The sequence below is a fragment of the Macaca fascicularis genome, chromosome X, assembly GCF_037993035.2.
Source record: "Macaca fascicularis isolate 582-1 chromosome X, T2T-MFA8v1.1".
NCBI classification, from domain to species: domain Eukaryota; kingdom Metazoa; phylum Chordata; class Mammalia; order Primates; family Cercopithecidae; genus Macaca; species Macaca fascicularis.
In genome coordinates this window covers 50,904,521-50,913,750 of record NC_088395.1, presented here as the reverse complement: position 1 = coordinate 50,913,750, position 9,230 = coordinate 50,904,521, and the positions used below count along the sequence as shown (strand labels likewise).

Below are 9,230 nucleotides of genomic sequence, written 5' to 3'. Positions count from 1 at the left end.
GATCACAAGGTCAGGAGATCGAGACCATCCTGACTAACACGGTGAAACCCCGTCTCTACTAAAAATACAAAATTAGCTGGGCATGGTGGTGGGCGCCTGTAGTCCCAGCGACTGGGGAGGCTGAGGCAGGAGAATGGCATAAACCCGGGAGGCAGAGCTTGCAGTGAACAGAGATCGTGCCACTACACTCCAGCCTGGGCAACAGAGCCACACTCCGTCTCAAAAAAAAAAAAAAAATCTGTGTTTTCAAAAAATAGTGCTGGGACAACTAGATATCCATATGGAAAGAGTGAATTTGGACCCCTACCTTACACTCTATGTAAAAATTAACTGAAAGTGGATCATAAACCTAGATATTGAACCTAAAACTATACAACTTAGAAAAAACATAGTGGTAAACCTTTGTAACCTTAGATAAGGTAATAGATTTTTAGATATGACATAAAAATACAAGCAACAAAAGAAAAAATAGGTTGGATAGACTTCATTACATTAAAAATTTGCATGCCATAAAGATACACAAGACAAAAACCCACGGAATGAGAGAAAATATTTATAAATAATATTCGATAATGATCTAGTATATAATTTATGTAAAGAGTTCTTACAACTCAATAATAAAAGATAAATAACCCAATTAAAAATGGACAAAGGATCTGTATAGATTTTTCTCAAAAGAAGTTATACAGATGACCAATAAGCACAGGGAAAGAAACTCAGCTTCATTATTCATTTGGGAAATGTGAACCAAAAATCACAATAAAATACTACTTCACCTCCACCAGTACAGCTAAAATAAAAAGACAGACAACAAGAAAATTGGTGAGGATATGGAGAAATAAGGATCTTCATGCATTTCTATTGGGAATGTATAATGATGCAGCTGCTTTGGAATACGTTTTTATAGTTCCTCATAATTTAAGAATAGAGTTACCATACGGCCTAGCAGTTCTGTTATTAGGTATATAGTATATACTCAGGAGAAATAAATGCATATTTTAACACAAATACTAATACGTGAATTTTTATAGCAGATTGATTTGCAATAGCCAAAAAGTAGAAAAAAAAGTCCATCAACCAATGAATGGATTAAAAAATGTGGCATATCTATACAATGGAATCTTGTTCAGTAACCAAAAGGAATAAAGTACTGATACAAGCTTAAACGTAAATGAATCTTAAAAATATTATGCTAAGTAAAAGAAACTAGAAACAAAAGGCAACACAGTTTATGTGATTCCATATATATGAAATAACCAGAACAGGCAAATCCATAGAGACTAAAAACATAATAGTATTTGCCAGGGGCTGAGGGGAAGGGGAAATGGGGATTGACTACCAATTGGTATGAGTTTCCTTTTGGGGTAACAAAAATGTTCTGGAAATAGTGGTGATGGTTGCGCAACTCTGTGAATACACTAAAAAACACTAAATTATGCATTTCAGTGTTGATGAATTTTAAGATATGTGAACCTTTATAAAATAAGAACCAAAAAAAACACTTTCTAAATCATGGTATATTATATATGTTAATAGGGCCTTGAGTTACAGAGGTGTATGTATTTGTTAAAATTTGCCAATAGTAGAGTTGTGAGTTGTGCATCTCACTTGACATAAATTTTACCTCAAGAAAGAATAAAGCACATATAAATATTGATCTCTAGTTAACTACATGCATATCAGAATATCCAGAGTTAAAGTATTCTGATGTGCAACTTTCTTTGAAACGAATCAAAATAAGTTCGACTGTTGAATGGACAGAAGGATGAATAGAGAGATGGATATCTAATAAACCAAATATTGCTAAACATTGTTGGTAGAATCTAGGTAGTGAGCTTATGGATATTCAATTTATCATTCTTTCAACTTTTCTGTATGTTTAAGATGGTTCATATTAGTCAAGATAGGAGGATCATTTGAGGCCAGGAGTTCAAGACCAGTCTGGGCAACATAGCAAGACCCCATCTCTTCCAAAAATTAAAAAAAAAAAATAACCAAGCATGGTGACACATGTGTGTAGTCCCAGATACTTGGGAGGCTGAGGCAGGAGGATTGCTTGAGACCAAGAAATCGAGGCCACGATCACGCCATTGCACTTCAGCCTGGATGACAGAGTGAGACCCTGTCTCCAAAAAGGAAAAATATTCATATTAAAATGTTGGCCAAAAATGACTCTGTTTTATCTATAACACATGTTAATTACTGCATTTCTTATCTACCAAACTTACTACATTCATTCACCAGATATCTATTGAGGGCTCTATCTATTTGCCAGGAACTGTTCTAGATATACTGGATACATTTATGAACGAAACAGACAAAACTCCCTGCCTTAGTTGCTAGTGGGATTCAAACAACAAACAAATAGAAGTATAACTTGTCAGGTATGGGCAAATACTATGAAGATAATTAGAGTATCAGGAAAGAATTATCCATACTAATGCATCTACTTCCACATCTTCCTCACTCTTCAATGTCTCATAATCTACGTTTTATTCCCACCATGTTAAACTTCTTTTTTTTATTTTTTTATTTTTTATTTTTTTAATTTTTTTCCTTTTTTTAATTTTTTAATTTTTTAATTTTTTATTATTATTATACTTTAAGTTCTAGGGTACATGTGCATAACGTGCAGGTTTGTTACATATGTATACTTGTGCCATGTTGGTGTGCTGCACCCATCAACTCGTCAGCACCCATCAACTCGTCATTTACATCAGGTATAACTCCCAATGCAATCCCTCCCCCCTCCCCCCTCCCCCCTCCCCATGATAGGCCCCGGTGTGTGATGTTCCCCTTCCCGAGTCCAAGTGATCTCATTGTTCAGTTCCCACCTATGAGTGAGAACATGCGGTGTTTGGTTTTCTGTTCTTGTGATAGTTTGCTAAGAATGATGGTTTCCAGCTGCATTGGCGATCATTAAAAAGTCAGGAAACAACAGGTGCTGGAGAGGATGTGGAGAAATAGGAACACTTTTACACTGTTGGCGGGATTGTAAACTAGTTCAACCATTATGGAAAACAGTATGGCGATTCCTCAAGGATCTAGAACTAGATGTACCATATGACCCAGCCATCCCATTACTGGGTATATACCCAAAGGATTATAAATCATGCTGCTATAAAGATACATGCACACGTATGTTTATTGCGGCACTATTCACAATAGCAAAGACTTGGAATCAACCCAAATGTCCATCAGTGACAGTCTGGATTAAGAAAATGTGGCACATATACACCATGGAATACTATGCAGCCATAAAAAAGGATGAGTTTGTGTCCTTTGTAGGGACATTTTAAACTTCTTAATAAAACATAATCATTTTTCTTCAGTCCTCACTGCTCTTCTCCACAACCCGTCAGTAGCATTCAACATTGTTACCCACTCCCTTCTTAAATGTAGACCCCCCTCTGATGCTCCACATTTAGCTGCCTTCTTATAACTCTCTTTAACTATGGTTTCATATACCTCCACAGCTTCATTTATCAGATATTTCCAGTTCTGACTTATCTTCTACATCCTAGATTGGTATTTTAACCACCAGAAACACCTTTATTTCTAGACATCTACCAGTACCTGAAACTTCATATGAACAAAGACAAATTCATCATTGACCCCACAGGACCATTTTGTTCTCTGGGTTTAATATATTTAGAGATGGTACTACTCAGGGTACAAAATTCAATTCTACCTTGGTCTTATTTTCTCCCTCAGAACCAACAAGTCATGGAAGGCTGCCCTTTATTTCTTAGTGATATCACTCAAGGACCCAGGCATCCTAGTAACATAGGAATACAGGAATCTGAACAATAACCTCATAGCCTGTACTTATTTCTCAGCTTTTCTGGTACCCATTTGGGACTTGCAGCCCTCCCAAAAGTGATACTATAATCCCTTTGGATTGGAAGAGGATGTTCTACCAGACAGAGATGTAAAGAGCATGGTCAGCAACAGCTCACATAGAAGGAATCTTGATGAAAGCCCAATAAAGTACCATCTCTTCCAACTTGGCATGGTGATCACAGCTGGTCACTCTGTATCTCAGTTTTCTCATCTGTAAAGTGAGAAAGATCGAATTTACCACATAGGGTGGTTATGAGGATTTAAAGTCTTAATACAGGCCTACCTTGGAGATATTACAGGTTTGGTTCCAGACCACCACAATAAAGTGAATATTTTAGTAAAGCAAGTCACACAAACTTTTTGGCTTCCCTGCCCATATAAAAGGTATGTTTACACTAATACTGTAGTCAGTTAAGTATACAGTAGCATTATGTCTAACAAACAATGTACATACCTTAATTAAGAAATACTTTATTGCCTTAAAAAATGTTTACAGTTGTCTGAGCCTTGAGTAAGTTGTAATCATTGCGGAGATGAAGGGTCTTGCCTCAATGTTGATGGCTGCTGACTGATCAGTGTGGTGGTTGCTGAAGGCTGGGGTGCCTGTGGCAATTTCTTACAATAAACAATAAAGAAGTTTGCCACATCGACTATTTCTTTTTTATATATATTATTATTATTATTATTATTATTATTATACTTTAAGTTCTAGGGTATATGTGCATAACGTGCAGGTTTGTTACATATGTATACTTGTGCCATCAGTGACAGACTGGATTAAGAAAATGTGGCACATATACACCATGGAATACTATGCAGCCATAAAAAAGGATGAGTTTGTGTCCTTTGTAGGGACATGGATGCAGCTGGAAACCATCATTCTTAGCAAACTATCACAAGAACAGAAAACCAAACACATAGACTATTTCTTTCACAGAAGATTTCTCTGTAGCATGAGATGGTGTTTGATAGCATTTTACCCACATTCTTTCCAAAATTTGGAGTGAATCCTCTGAAATCCTCCTATTGCTATATCAACTAGGTTTATATAATATTCTAAATCATTTTCTGTTATTTTAATAATGTTCACTGGATCTTCACCAGGAGTAGATTCCACTTCTCAAGAAACCACTTTATTTGCTTCTCCATAAAAAGCGACTCCTTATCCATTCAAGTTTGATCATGAGATTGTGGCAATTCAATGACATCTTCAGGCTCCATTTTTAATTCTAATCTCTTGCTGTTTTGCTACATCTTCAGTTACTTTCTCCACAGAAGTCTTAAACTGCTCAAAGTCATCCACAAGGGTTGAAATCAACTTCTTCCAAACTCCTGTTAATGTTAATATTTTGACCTCCTCCAATGAACCATGAATGTTCTTAATGGCATCTAAAACGGTGAATTCTTTCCAGAAGGTTTTCAATTTACTTTGCTCAGACCCATCAGAGGAATCACTATCTATGGTAGCTATATGTGTTTCTTAAATAATAAGACTGAAAGTCAAAATTACTGCTGATCTATGGGCCGCAGAATCACATTGTGTTAGCAGGCATGACAATAACATTAATCCCCTTGTACATCTCCATATAGCCCTTGCATGACCAGGTGCATTGTCAATGAGCACTAATATTTTGAAAGGAATCTTTTTTTCTGAGCAGAAGTTCTTAACAGTAGGCTTAAAATATTCAGTAAACTATGCTATAAACAGATGTGCTATCATCCAGGCTTTGTTGTTCCATTTATAGAGCACAGGCAAAGTAGATTTTGCATAATTCTCAAGGGCCCTAGGATTTTTGGAATGGAAAATAAGCACTGGCTTCAGCTTGAAGTCACCAGCTGCATTAGCCCCTAATGAAAGAGTCAGCCTGTCCTTTGAAGCTTTGAAGCCAGGCATTGATTCCTCTCCAGCTATGAAAAACCTAGATGACATCTTCCAGTATAAGGCTTTTTGGTTAGGCTTTGGCTTAAGAGAATGTTGTGGCTTGTTTGATCTTCGATCCAGACACTCAAACTTTCTTCATATCAGCAATAAAGCTGTTTTGCTTTTTTATCATTCATATGTTCACTGGAGTAGTACTTTTAATGTTCTTCAATAACTTTTCCTTTGCATTCATTACTTGACTAATTCTTTGATGCCAGAGACCTAGTTTTTGGCCTATCTTGGCTTTTGATATGCCTCCTTCACTAATCTTAATCATGTCTAGCTTTTGATTTAAAGTAAGAAACATGTGATTCTCTTTCTTCCGCTTGAACACTTGGGGGCCACTGTAGGGCTATTCATTGGCTTAATTTTAATATCATTGTGTCTCAGGAAGTAGGGAGTCCTGAGAAGAGGAAGATAGATGGGGAAATGATCAGTTGGAGCACTCAGAATACATACAACATTTATTAAGTTGACTGTCTTATATGGGTACGGTTTATGGTGCTCTGAATCAATTACAATAGTAACATCAAGGATCATCATAACTGACATAATAATGAAAAACTTCGAAATATTCCAAGAATCACCAAATTGTGACAGAGACATGAAGTAAGCACATGCTACTGGAAAAATGACACCAATATATTTGCTTGATACAGAGTTCCCACAAACATTCAATATGTAGAAAACACAGTATCTGTGACATGCAATAAAGTAAAGGGCTATAAAATGAGGTATGTTTGCACACACAAAGATTTTATAACAACTCATGGCATATATTGTGCCATATAAGTGTTAGCTGCTGCTATTATCACTATTATAATATCTGGATTTGACTCATTATTTTTAAATGTGAGTTAGTCTCATTCCTTGGATTGTAAGGTTAAAAAAACTAACAAGAAATGTCAATACTTATTTCATGCTTACTATACGTGAGACACCATTCTAAATACCTTACATGCATTGGTTTAATCTTCATAACAGTGTTATTAACAAACTTAAGGTTTGTTATTTTTCTCATTGCATAAATGAGGAAAGTGAGTTCCAACTCTAGCTATCTTCTTTGTTTAGGCCTCAGGAAAAAGCAATCAATGGAACAGCTACGGAATAAGGTGAGCCTATATGTATTGAACATGTTGTTAATGAACAAGTTAAGAAGAGACTGTGCAAAGCAACATGAGCGATTCCATTGGTTTTAAGAAAAAGTTCAGGTTACAGAGTGGAGAGAGCGAGGAGGCTGCATCTGGCTCCCACTCTCACAGCCACTGCAGTACATTGAGCTCCATAGAGACTGCTCCAGGGCAGGTGAGAGCCAAACAGGCACTGAGTGATTCTGCCTTGCTGAGGAAAAATAATGTAGGCAAAGGAGATCCTAAGAAGCTGAAAGGCAAAATGTCATCACATCATATGCAATCTTTGTGTAAACTTCCTGGGAGGAGCACAAGAAGCAGCAGCCAGATGCTTCAGTCAACTTCTCAGAGTTTCCTAAGAAGTGCTTAGAGAGGTGGAAGACCATGTCTGCTCAAAAGAAATGAAAATTTGAAGACTCAGCAAGGGTGAAGACTCAATGGACATGGCCCATTATGAAAGAGAAATGAAAATCTATATCCCTCCAAAAGCGGAGACCAAAATGAAGTTCAAAGATCCCAATGCACCCAGGAGGCCTCCTTTGGCCTTTTTCATGTTCTCTTCTGAGGATTGCCCCAAAATCAAAGAACATCCTGGCCTATCAGTTAGTGATGTTGCAAAAAAACTGGGAGAGATGTGGAATTACACTGCTGAAGATGACAAGCACCCTTATGAAAAGAAGGCTGTGAAGCTGAAGGAAAAATACGAAAAGGATATTGCTGCATTTGGAGGTAAAGGAAAGCCTGATGCTGCAAAAAAGGCAGTCATCAAGGCTGAAAAAAGCAAGAAAAAGAAGGAAGAGGATAAAAAAGAGGAATATGAAAATTAAAAAGGTAATAATGAATAAGTTGGTTCTAGCAGTTTTCTTATTGTCTATAAAACATGTAAGTCCCCTGTCCACAACTCACTCCTGTTAAAGGAAAAAATTAAAATATAAGCTGTACATGATTTGTTTTTAAACCTTACAGTGTCCGTGTGTGTGTGTGTGTGTGTGTGTGTGTGTGTGTGTGTGTGTGTGTGTGTAGTTATCCCACTACTGAATGTGTCTTTAGATGGCCACAGACTGCCTGGTATGATATGGGAGTTGTAAATTGGCATGGGAATTTAAAGCAGGTTCTTGTTGGTGCACAGCACAAATTAGTTATATATGGGGATGGTAGTTTTTTCATTTCAGTTGTCTCTGGTACAGCTTATATGAAATAGTTGTCCTGTTAACTGAATACCACTTTAATTGCAAAAAAAAAAAAAAACCTGTAGCAATTTTGTTGACATTATGAATGCTTCTAATACAATTTTAAAAATTAGTATTGTAGTCCTTTTCATAGGTCTGAACTTTTTCTTCTTGAAGGGAAACTAGTCTTTTGCTTTTGCCCATTTTGGATCACATGAATTATTACAGTGTTGATCCTGTCATATAGATAGCTGATAAAATGCTTTTGTCTACACACCCTGCATATCATGATGGGGGTAAATAAAGTTAAATTGAGATAGTTTTCATCTATAACTGAAGCTCAAAAACCTTAATCAGTTGATAAATTTCACATAGCCCACTTATATTTACAAACTGAAGAGGAATCAGTCTACTTATAGCATGGGATTATTAAGATCAAACATTTTGAAAGTCCATCCTTTGAAGCACTAAATAGAAAAGTGCATTCTAATCTTTACATGAGGACTCTATGTTCTTTAATTCCCATTACCATATAACAGCAATTATATTTTGCAGTTCTGACATTAAAGAAGACTTGAGACCGTATCCCCAAAAGGCGTGAGCTTAAAATATAAGACTGCCCTATTACATTTTTACTTGATATTTGTAAAGACTATGAAAATGCTGACTGTAGATGTCTTTTCCCATTTATCTAAATATGAACTGCTCAGGAAACTCAAAACTCTCCATTAAAAGTATTTTTAATTAATTGGATCAGCTTTTAAAATGAAGATGCCATGTTTAAAATAGGTTACATTTTCCTATATTACGGCTTGCCCCTTTATAAATCAAATAGGAGGAAAGAAGATACAACCTTTGCAACTCAGTATGAATTATGTGATTTATTTAAATAATTTTTCTTTACAAAACCCAAACTCATTCATTAGTCATATTTATCTGTTTAGCAGTTTAGGGAACAATTTGGAAATTTTGTTTATTTTGATATTATCATTTTCTTAAAGTGCCAGTATGTTAAAATAGCATTCTTGTAATTTTACATGCTTTTGTGATGGAGTGCTATTTTGTTATTAATTTCGACTTGGATTCTTCTCATTTACATTTGTTTGTGTAATTTCAGTAGGGATAATGAACATCTGAGCCCTAGATGATACTAATAAACTACTAATT

At 36.0% G+C, this 9,230-nt stretch overlaps 1 pseudogene; it reads left to right on the top strand.

Moving 5' to 3' along the window:
* The first annotated feature begins 6,940 nt into the window (after positions 1-6,940).
* Positions 6,941-7,721, top strand: LOC102123919 (high mobility group protein B1 pseudogene; annotated as a pseudogene).
* The last annotated feature ends 1,509 nt before the right edge of the window (positions 7,722-9,230 follow it).